This window comes from Cebidichthys violaceus, unplaced genomic scaffold, assembly GCF_023349555.1.
Source record: "Cebidichthys violaceus isolate CVI_PGR_0920_01 unplaced genomic scaffold, fCebVio1.0.p SCAF_94, whole genome shotgun sequence".
Taxonomy (NCBI): Eukaryota; Metazoa; Chordata; class Actinopteri; order Perciformes; family Stichaeidae; genus Cebidichthys; species Cebidichthys violaceus.
Genome location: NW_027176980.1, coordinates 251,354 through 258,987, shown reverse-complemented (window position 1 = coordinate 258,987; position 7,634 = coordinate 251,354).

Here is a 7,634-nt window from a genome sequence, read left to right as displayed (position 1 = left end):
TTCAAAAGATATTAAGTTTGTATGTTTGACAGCATTTTACACTAATAACATATTACACTGACAAAATCCCGGCTGCCACATGAATAGAATCAATCTCTTACTAGTTTGTAGTGAGGATTTGCATTAAGTTTGATCCGTTTTGCCCTCGGACAACAAGCCTGGACCCGCAACTGTTAACTGTGAGGAACCACGGCAGCGCTAATGTCTCTTCCTATTCAAGCTACGTCTCATTGTTATCGAAGCAGACAACCATTGTGCTGTTTGGGGATTGCCTGCTCAAGTTTGATTGGTTATATCATTTTGTCTTTCATGCTGTTGGGTTGTCAAAAGTCATCTTAATGGATGTTATTTTACATGAAAGGTTCGCAAATAAAAAGCAATTCTTTGCACATGGAGAACAGAATGCGGTAGAATGGCTCAACCAGACTGAGAGAGGGGAGAAAGAGACGGAGATCCCGCTGAGCACAAGAATAGAAGGAATCACCAGATTTAAGCAGGAACAGATTCCTGCTTTTACATTACACTTACTGCACATCTCACACATCTCTTGTTTGTGCACTTTATTTTATATTTCACTTTATTTTATGTTTCACTTTATTTTATATTTTATTTTATATTTCACTTTATTTTATATTTTACTTTATTTTATAGTTCACTTTATTTTATATTTCACTTTATTTTATGTTTTACTTTATTTTATAGTTCACTTTATTATATATTTTACTTTATTTTATATTTCACTTTATTTTATATTTCACTTTATTTTATGTTTCACTTTATTTTATGTTTCACTTTATTTTATGTTTTACTTTATTTTATAGTTCACTTTATTTTATATTTCACTTTATTTTATATTTTACTGTAAATTTTAATATGTTTCTACTTTTAGCACTACTCGTCTTGATTGTTGTTGATTGTTTAATGTTATGCTCCACCCATCATGTCAAATTCCTTCTATGTGCAACACACCGTGGCAATAAATGGTTCTGATTCTGATTCTGATTGAACTAGATCACAGACTATCAGCTGGACACACTATGGATTGACAAATCAAAGTTTAATAAAATCGATAACTTAATTTGTTTGGAGCAAAAAGTATTTCATATGTTATGAACATTTTGACCAGGTCGTCATTGTAAATGAAAACTGGTTCTCAACTGACTTCTCTGGTAAAATGAATTCAACTTTTTTTTGGTCTGTTTTCATCAAAAGAAAATCTAAACAGCAATACAACACGTGACTCTTAACTTTTGGCTGTTGTATTGTATTATTGTATTTGGCAGTTCAGTCTTCCACAGTTGTATTTGGCTTTCGTTGAAGTGAGTTACAGCGCCCCCTCTGGATGGCAGCGTCACGTCACGTGAAGGAAGGCGACCTGTCGTTAATTGCCTCTCGCGGAGCGGAGGCCAGGTGAAACTACCTCTTAATTAGGCTGCATTAACACCAACCAGAAGAGCCCAACTGAAGTAAATCCCACGAGGGACGAACAGGACGTTTTCTGAGGTCGAGTAAAAACAATGTGGCGGAGTCTAAACAAACCAGAGTTAAGATAACTTGTGGAGACTCAGCCACAGAAGGTGGAGACAACAAATGCCCGGATGTCAACCCGCCTTTCCTTCAGCGAAGGTAAGAATAACGGCCTCTCCGCTGTGTTCACATCCCGTCTGTCGTGGCTCTTCTGGTGATTGAGTGCCGGCTGTGGCTTTGTCTGTCCGCGTGCTGAAGCTCATTGCCTGCTGTAAACACCCCCAGTCAGTCGGGACGCACGGTCTGCTGCCGCTGCCGCTCTGAACACACTTCCACCATTTGGTTCTCCGTGTGGTTGTGCTGTGATCCGGTTCCGTTTTGTTTTCTAAGCTGGAAGATGAAGACTAAACGCTGGTCTGCACATGAGAGCCGTGTGCAACGCATGCATTTTGATAACTAAGTAGTTTGTAACGTGGACTCAACAGTCTGTCAATGAAGATTGATTCCAAATGTGACGTAACAAGCGCGTGCACGTTTTGCAGCATTGCGTTGTTTACACACACACACCCAGGTTGTGTCGTACACACGTGCTTGTTTTTAACTTTTTGGAGTCCCGTGGGAAGTTTGAAGGTGTTTCTATTATTTTGTCCTTATAAGGGGAGACTAAATATTAGAAATAAACTGGCAACTTGTGTATTTTTTTTTTTTTTTTTAATGACAAGAAGATATAGGTATGAGATATATATATCTGACTGAATTCTGAGTTATGACTCATTTCCAGTTGAATTAATTGGATCATTAGTGAGTGACTGAGATGAAGCGGCCCGTACACAGTGGACAGTACTCCTATGCTCTTAAGGAGCATCATTGCCTGTAAGCCTAACCATAACCATACATGCGTACCACCAACCGTTAACATACGTTTTATCTGAAACCCTCAAACAGCTTATCGATAATAAACCCTAACGATACCCATCCCTATTAATATGAGTTTTGTTTTTTTTAAAACGGTATCTGAATCACTTGCCAGGACCCGTTCTCTGCTGAACGCATTGTTGGAGGGCCTGCTCTCTCTATGGGCCCCTCAACCCCAGGGGCCCCAGTGCAGTCTATCCCTCATGCCGGAGGGAAGGATTACCACTGGGGCAAAAGAAAGTAATGCATTATTGATTACCTTTATGATATTGTTCTGATACGGCCGTCCCATGCGTGTTTTTTAAGCTTTCATGTGTTTTTCAGTTTCATCGACATTCCGCTCTGTGATTCATAGTCTTTTCCACTTCAAAGTACTGCTGTACTTCATGATCACCTACAGAGAGAGACACTTGGCTGACTCTTGTCCTTTTGTCTCAGATAAATGTCTAACGTCTTCCGAAAAGTGCGTCTCTAAATAACGTCGGTGTGCCGGAGCCACATCTGCAAAAAAAAAAAAAAAGCATCTAATGATGCGGTGCAGAGCTTTTGTTTTTCCATGTCATAATCTTCTTGAGCTTCAGTTGTCTTGCATGAAGTCAGGAACAATGTCTGCACGCACGCGTTTACTTTAGATGAGTCAGTAGAAATTCAATAAATGAATAATTTAAAAGAACTATTTTCCCGTACTTTACGTCACACGTAGGACGTTTTGAACCAGAACTCTGCCGTCGGTGTTGCGTCCTCCGGCCTCAGGAAGCATGTGCTCGCAGATCTTCCAGCGTTGCGGTGTGAAGTCTACCACCTCGGGTTCGGACGTAGCCGAGCACCCGGGTGCCAAAACCTGGCTTTTGGAAGGGACGAAGGTGAGAAGTCATGTTAGCTCAAGGACTTAAAAGACCTTTTTTTGGGGGGGGGGGGTCGGCAGACTTCACTGACTCTCGAAGGATCAATCGCTCGCCGTTCCAAAATGTTCCTTATCTGCCTTGTTTGCCGTGCGCCTCAGCGATGAGCTACGAATGTGCCGGGGGGGGGCAAAGGTGCCAGGCCAAGTAAATAAACAGGGGGGGGGGGCGACAACGGTGGCCTTTCACCAGACAAACAAAACTACTGTTTGAGGGTTGCTGGGAAACTGAACGGCAGACCTCCAGCAAGACGCCCAACCAGCTACTCGGTGTGACCCTCCAACCCAGTCTAGTCTTTGTGAAAATGACGCAGTGCTAAATGAAATTCAGTAATATTTGTATGAACTGAGAGAGCTTTCTTTTTTTCTTTTTCTTTTTTTTATCTCCCGTTTTCATTTTTTACGCTGACATATGACTGCGTAGCATCTTGATTACTCAAAATACGGTCAAATAAGTGTCAAACCATATTTTTCGGCTCGGCGACCGCACAGCGGTCAGCGTTGAGCCCTGCTGTCCATAAGATGAATTATAGTCCTCGATTTTTCCTGAAGTTGCAGCCTCAATATCCGCCATTCATTGTGTGCTCTGTGCTCGTCACTCCGCTGACGTGACCCACTGCCTGCAGGCTGCGCCGGGAGAGGGAAGAGGCTCTGGTTTGTCTCAGCCAGCAGCTGAATTACAAGAATTTTTATGAGAAATATAAAGTCAGAATGAGCTAAACAGTCAGACAACACACACACACACACACACACACACACACACACACACACACACACACACACACACACACACACACACACACACACACACACACACACACACAGCTTTTGTAACAACTCACTACTATTGGATGAGACAGTGCGGACGGAGCAGATTGAAATATAGTATATTAATATATAATCTTGATAAAGCGGAAGATTTACGGTACTGTTCCAGTTCGTCTACGCTGCGTCTTTTTAAACTCTTCAAGTGCGTTGAGGTATAAAAGTCTATTTTGTCGGCTTGAAGTACTTCCTATGTTGACTGTGGTGAAGAGACGTGAACAAAATCTTCTCACATATTCACTGTTTTTTTTTTTTTATATATATATTAGTTTTTCCAGATATTCTTTATTGCTGAGATCCTGCTTGCTCAGCAATTCTGTTTGCTAACAACTCAAAACAGCATGGCTGTAACTACTAACTCTTTAAAAATAAAAGTCACAGTACATTTACATTATGGGGCCGGCATTTCTCCCAAATCACATGTAGGCACACATACCTCACTGTCCTTCTCATTCGGAGCCAATAAATAAACGTTTTATTTGAAAAGGAATATTTCAATAAATACTTCCTTAAGATACGTTCCCTTACCTCTGTCAATAGAGTAGAACCATGTTTTGTGTGGAGTTTCCCTTTTTTTTTCATTTTGTAATACCGTGATAAAGGACCATCACCGCAAAAAAAAAAAAAACCCAAATAAAATGCAGTGATTTTCGGTCATATCGGTCACTCGTGGATCTTCTTTTTGCTGGTGACAAACCACTCCCACCACACTCGACCTTTTTTTTTTTCTTTTAAATGACGTATCCAATGATTTTCCACACACAGGCGGTGAGGACGTACGGGCATTCCTGGGTCAAACCCTTCCACGTTTCATCTCTGCAACAACAACCCAGGTCGGCTACTTTTTTTCCACATCTGTCTGCCAATACACCAGATGTGGTAGTTGTCAATGAAGAGTCTCAGAAAGTGTTTTTTTTTTTTTTTTTTTTTTTTTTTTTTAAAAAGGTAGGCCTGCTCCCCTTTTTGACTCTAGCCTAGAGAAAGCCTTTATGAAAAAAACAAAAAACAAAAAACAAAAGGTCATTAAACACCAACCATTCCTAAATGCCTGAGTCTGAGAGCCAGGTTATCGCTGCGGACTACTTGTTTTCTTATTCGGCAGCCTACGCTCGCAGGTTAATGATGTGCTTCCTAACTGTGTGCAAAGTTTGTGCAAGGCCATTTCCTAAGTCAACACGACGACGCCCTCGAGCACAAAGCCAGGTCCTTCAAGAAACTATTCTCACAGTTTGGTGGAGACGAAGTTGACGGAGCCGTGACCTCGCCTCCGTCCAAAAATCAGCGGCTGATCTCTCTGATGCTCTTGTGGGCTGAGTGGGAGCAGATCTCTGCAGACGGGTTCCAAAAATCCCCGCGGAGAGGCCTGACACCGGAATGAATGTGGGGGGGGGGTTTAAGGATTAAAGCCTGTGGTTATCAAGCGTGGATGTTGCGTTCAGGTGTCCACAACATGCTGGGCTTTTGGTTCCAGAGAGTGTTTTTGTACGATCGTTGAAGCGCACAGATGTACAGTTTTGGAGTTTATCCTAGAGTCAGCTGGAGCAATAATGAATGGCTCAAAAGTGTGAATAGCGGTAATACTTTTTTTTTTTTTTTTTAGTGCCATTATGTATATTGTTGACTTTTAATAGTCTTAAAGCTAAACTTGTTTATGAGGTGCAACGTTTTGTTTTTTTTTCCAGCTGAGATTCTTTGGTTGCGTCTCATTACTGTGATACGGAATATTCGCAGAATGTCAAAATGTCCGCGCAGGGAATCTGAAGCCGGCCGGTTTTATGTTTATTCATTTGTCCGTTGTTGCCGTTTCGCCCTTGTAGCCTACATGTAGGCCGTAACGGTTGGTCTCAGCGGTATTTGTGCCGCCCCTCCTCCATTGTGATTGGTCGGCTGGGTGATGATGAGCGCAGCAGAACAGACCCGTAGCCCATTGACAAGAATTCAACAAAGGGAAAAATGTATGCAACTAGTATTTTTTATTTATTTTTTTTGCCAGTTGCTTGACATCCTCGGCTTGTCAAAAGCGCGGGATTGCAATGTTACGGTTATTGCAACCGCCCTAATGGAAGCTAATTGAAATAGTTGTGTGATCTGTGGTCATTTGTTCTGGTTTGGAGTTTGTCTGCAACATTCTTCATCAGTTGGTTAGTGCTGTTCGGACAGGTAAACAAAGACTTACAGTAGTCCATTCTGGGAAAGATAAAAAGTGAAAAGACGTTCTCCAAGTCAGAGGATTCTAAAACGAATGCAACAACTTCTCTTTTAACTATTCTGACGTGATGAAGACGTTGCTTTCGTCTGAAGCGGTGCTTGAGTTGGTCCAGTGCTCACTGGTACAGAGCAGCGTTTCCTGTGGAGATACTGTATGTGTGGTGGAGCTCAGTCTAAAAGCATACTGCATCCGTCTCAGAGGGAAGAAGGAGGTCCAAACTGTGGCTACATTCTACTCCAGTAGATGCTGAGAACTCTTGTTGTATCAAATGCAATAGAACCCTCACATGTAAGGGAGGAAATACCAGCAATTTATCTGAACGTTGGGCTGACAAGCAGAACATCAATCTGCAGAAAAGCACAGTTTTCTACTGTTTGCTGAGCAGCCGTCAAAAAGAACCGACCAGTGTATCGATAAGGAACCGATAAACATTGTCGATCATAGTTCTAGTATCGATAAAATCCTAACGATACCCATCCTTTTTTTTTTTTAATAGTCAGTGTTTTATTAGGAACATGCAATGAATCTCAACTTTCCGTGAAAGAAAAGTTAGGAAAATATTTGTTTGTGCTGTCAATTATAGTTCTTAAAAAAAGAAGGAAAGTCTGAATCTGCAAAAAGTCGAGATTGGCAGATCGGACAAAACGGTATCGGCCATTGATTTAGCGATCAGTGCCTCTCTATCTGAAAGCTGCTGGGCCTCCAAAATCCTTCATCCAAATCCAGTTGTAGCGCTGTACTGATATCTGAGATTTTGTTTACCAGCATTTCAGTACTTATGTGCAGCCCCCCCCCCCTCCCAGTCTTCTATTTTGAGACAAAATGAGCAGAGACGGTGACTTTGAAAAGACTCCAGCAATTCTCTCTGTTGAATAGCTGGAGGTTGAATATTTGAATATAGGCACATTCTTAAAAGCCACTAGTGCTGCAGCGGACCGTGAAGCTCACGCTTCGGATCGGATCACGGATAAGATCACAGACCGGATCAGCACAAAAAATATAATATAAATAGAACTTTTAAAGATTCCTGATCATGTCCGTTTGCCGCTGATGCTAATTGCCGATCACTGATGATCCATGTTGGCAGATGCAGATCCCTTTTTTTTGTTGTGTGATTATAGCAGCTGGTCTACAAGACTCCAGACTTTCAACCGCTCTGAAGTCAGTAAACCATCAAATATTCTTAATGCTATCCTTTTGACTTTATTACAGTAATTCATAATGTTTGTTTTCCTCCCTTTTTTTAAAAACACCCAATTCTGAGCGCGACGACGAGTGGTGATTGCGGACGTAATCCACAGAATCGGGGTGGGCCGG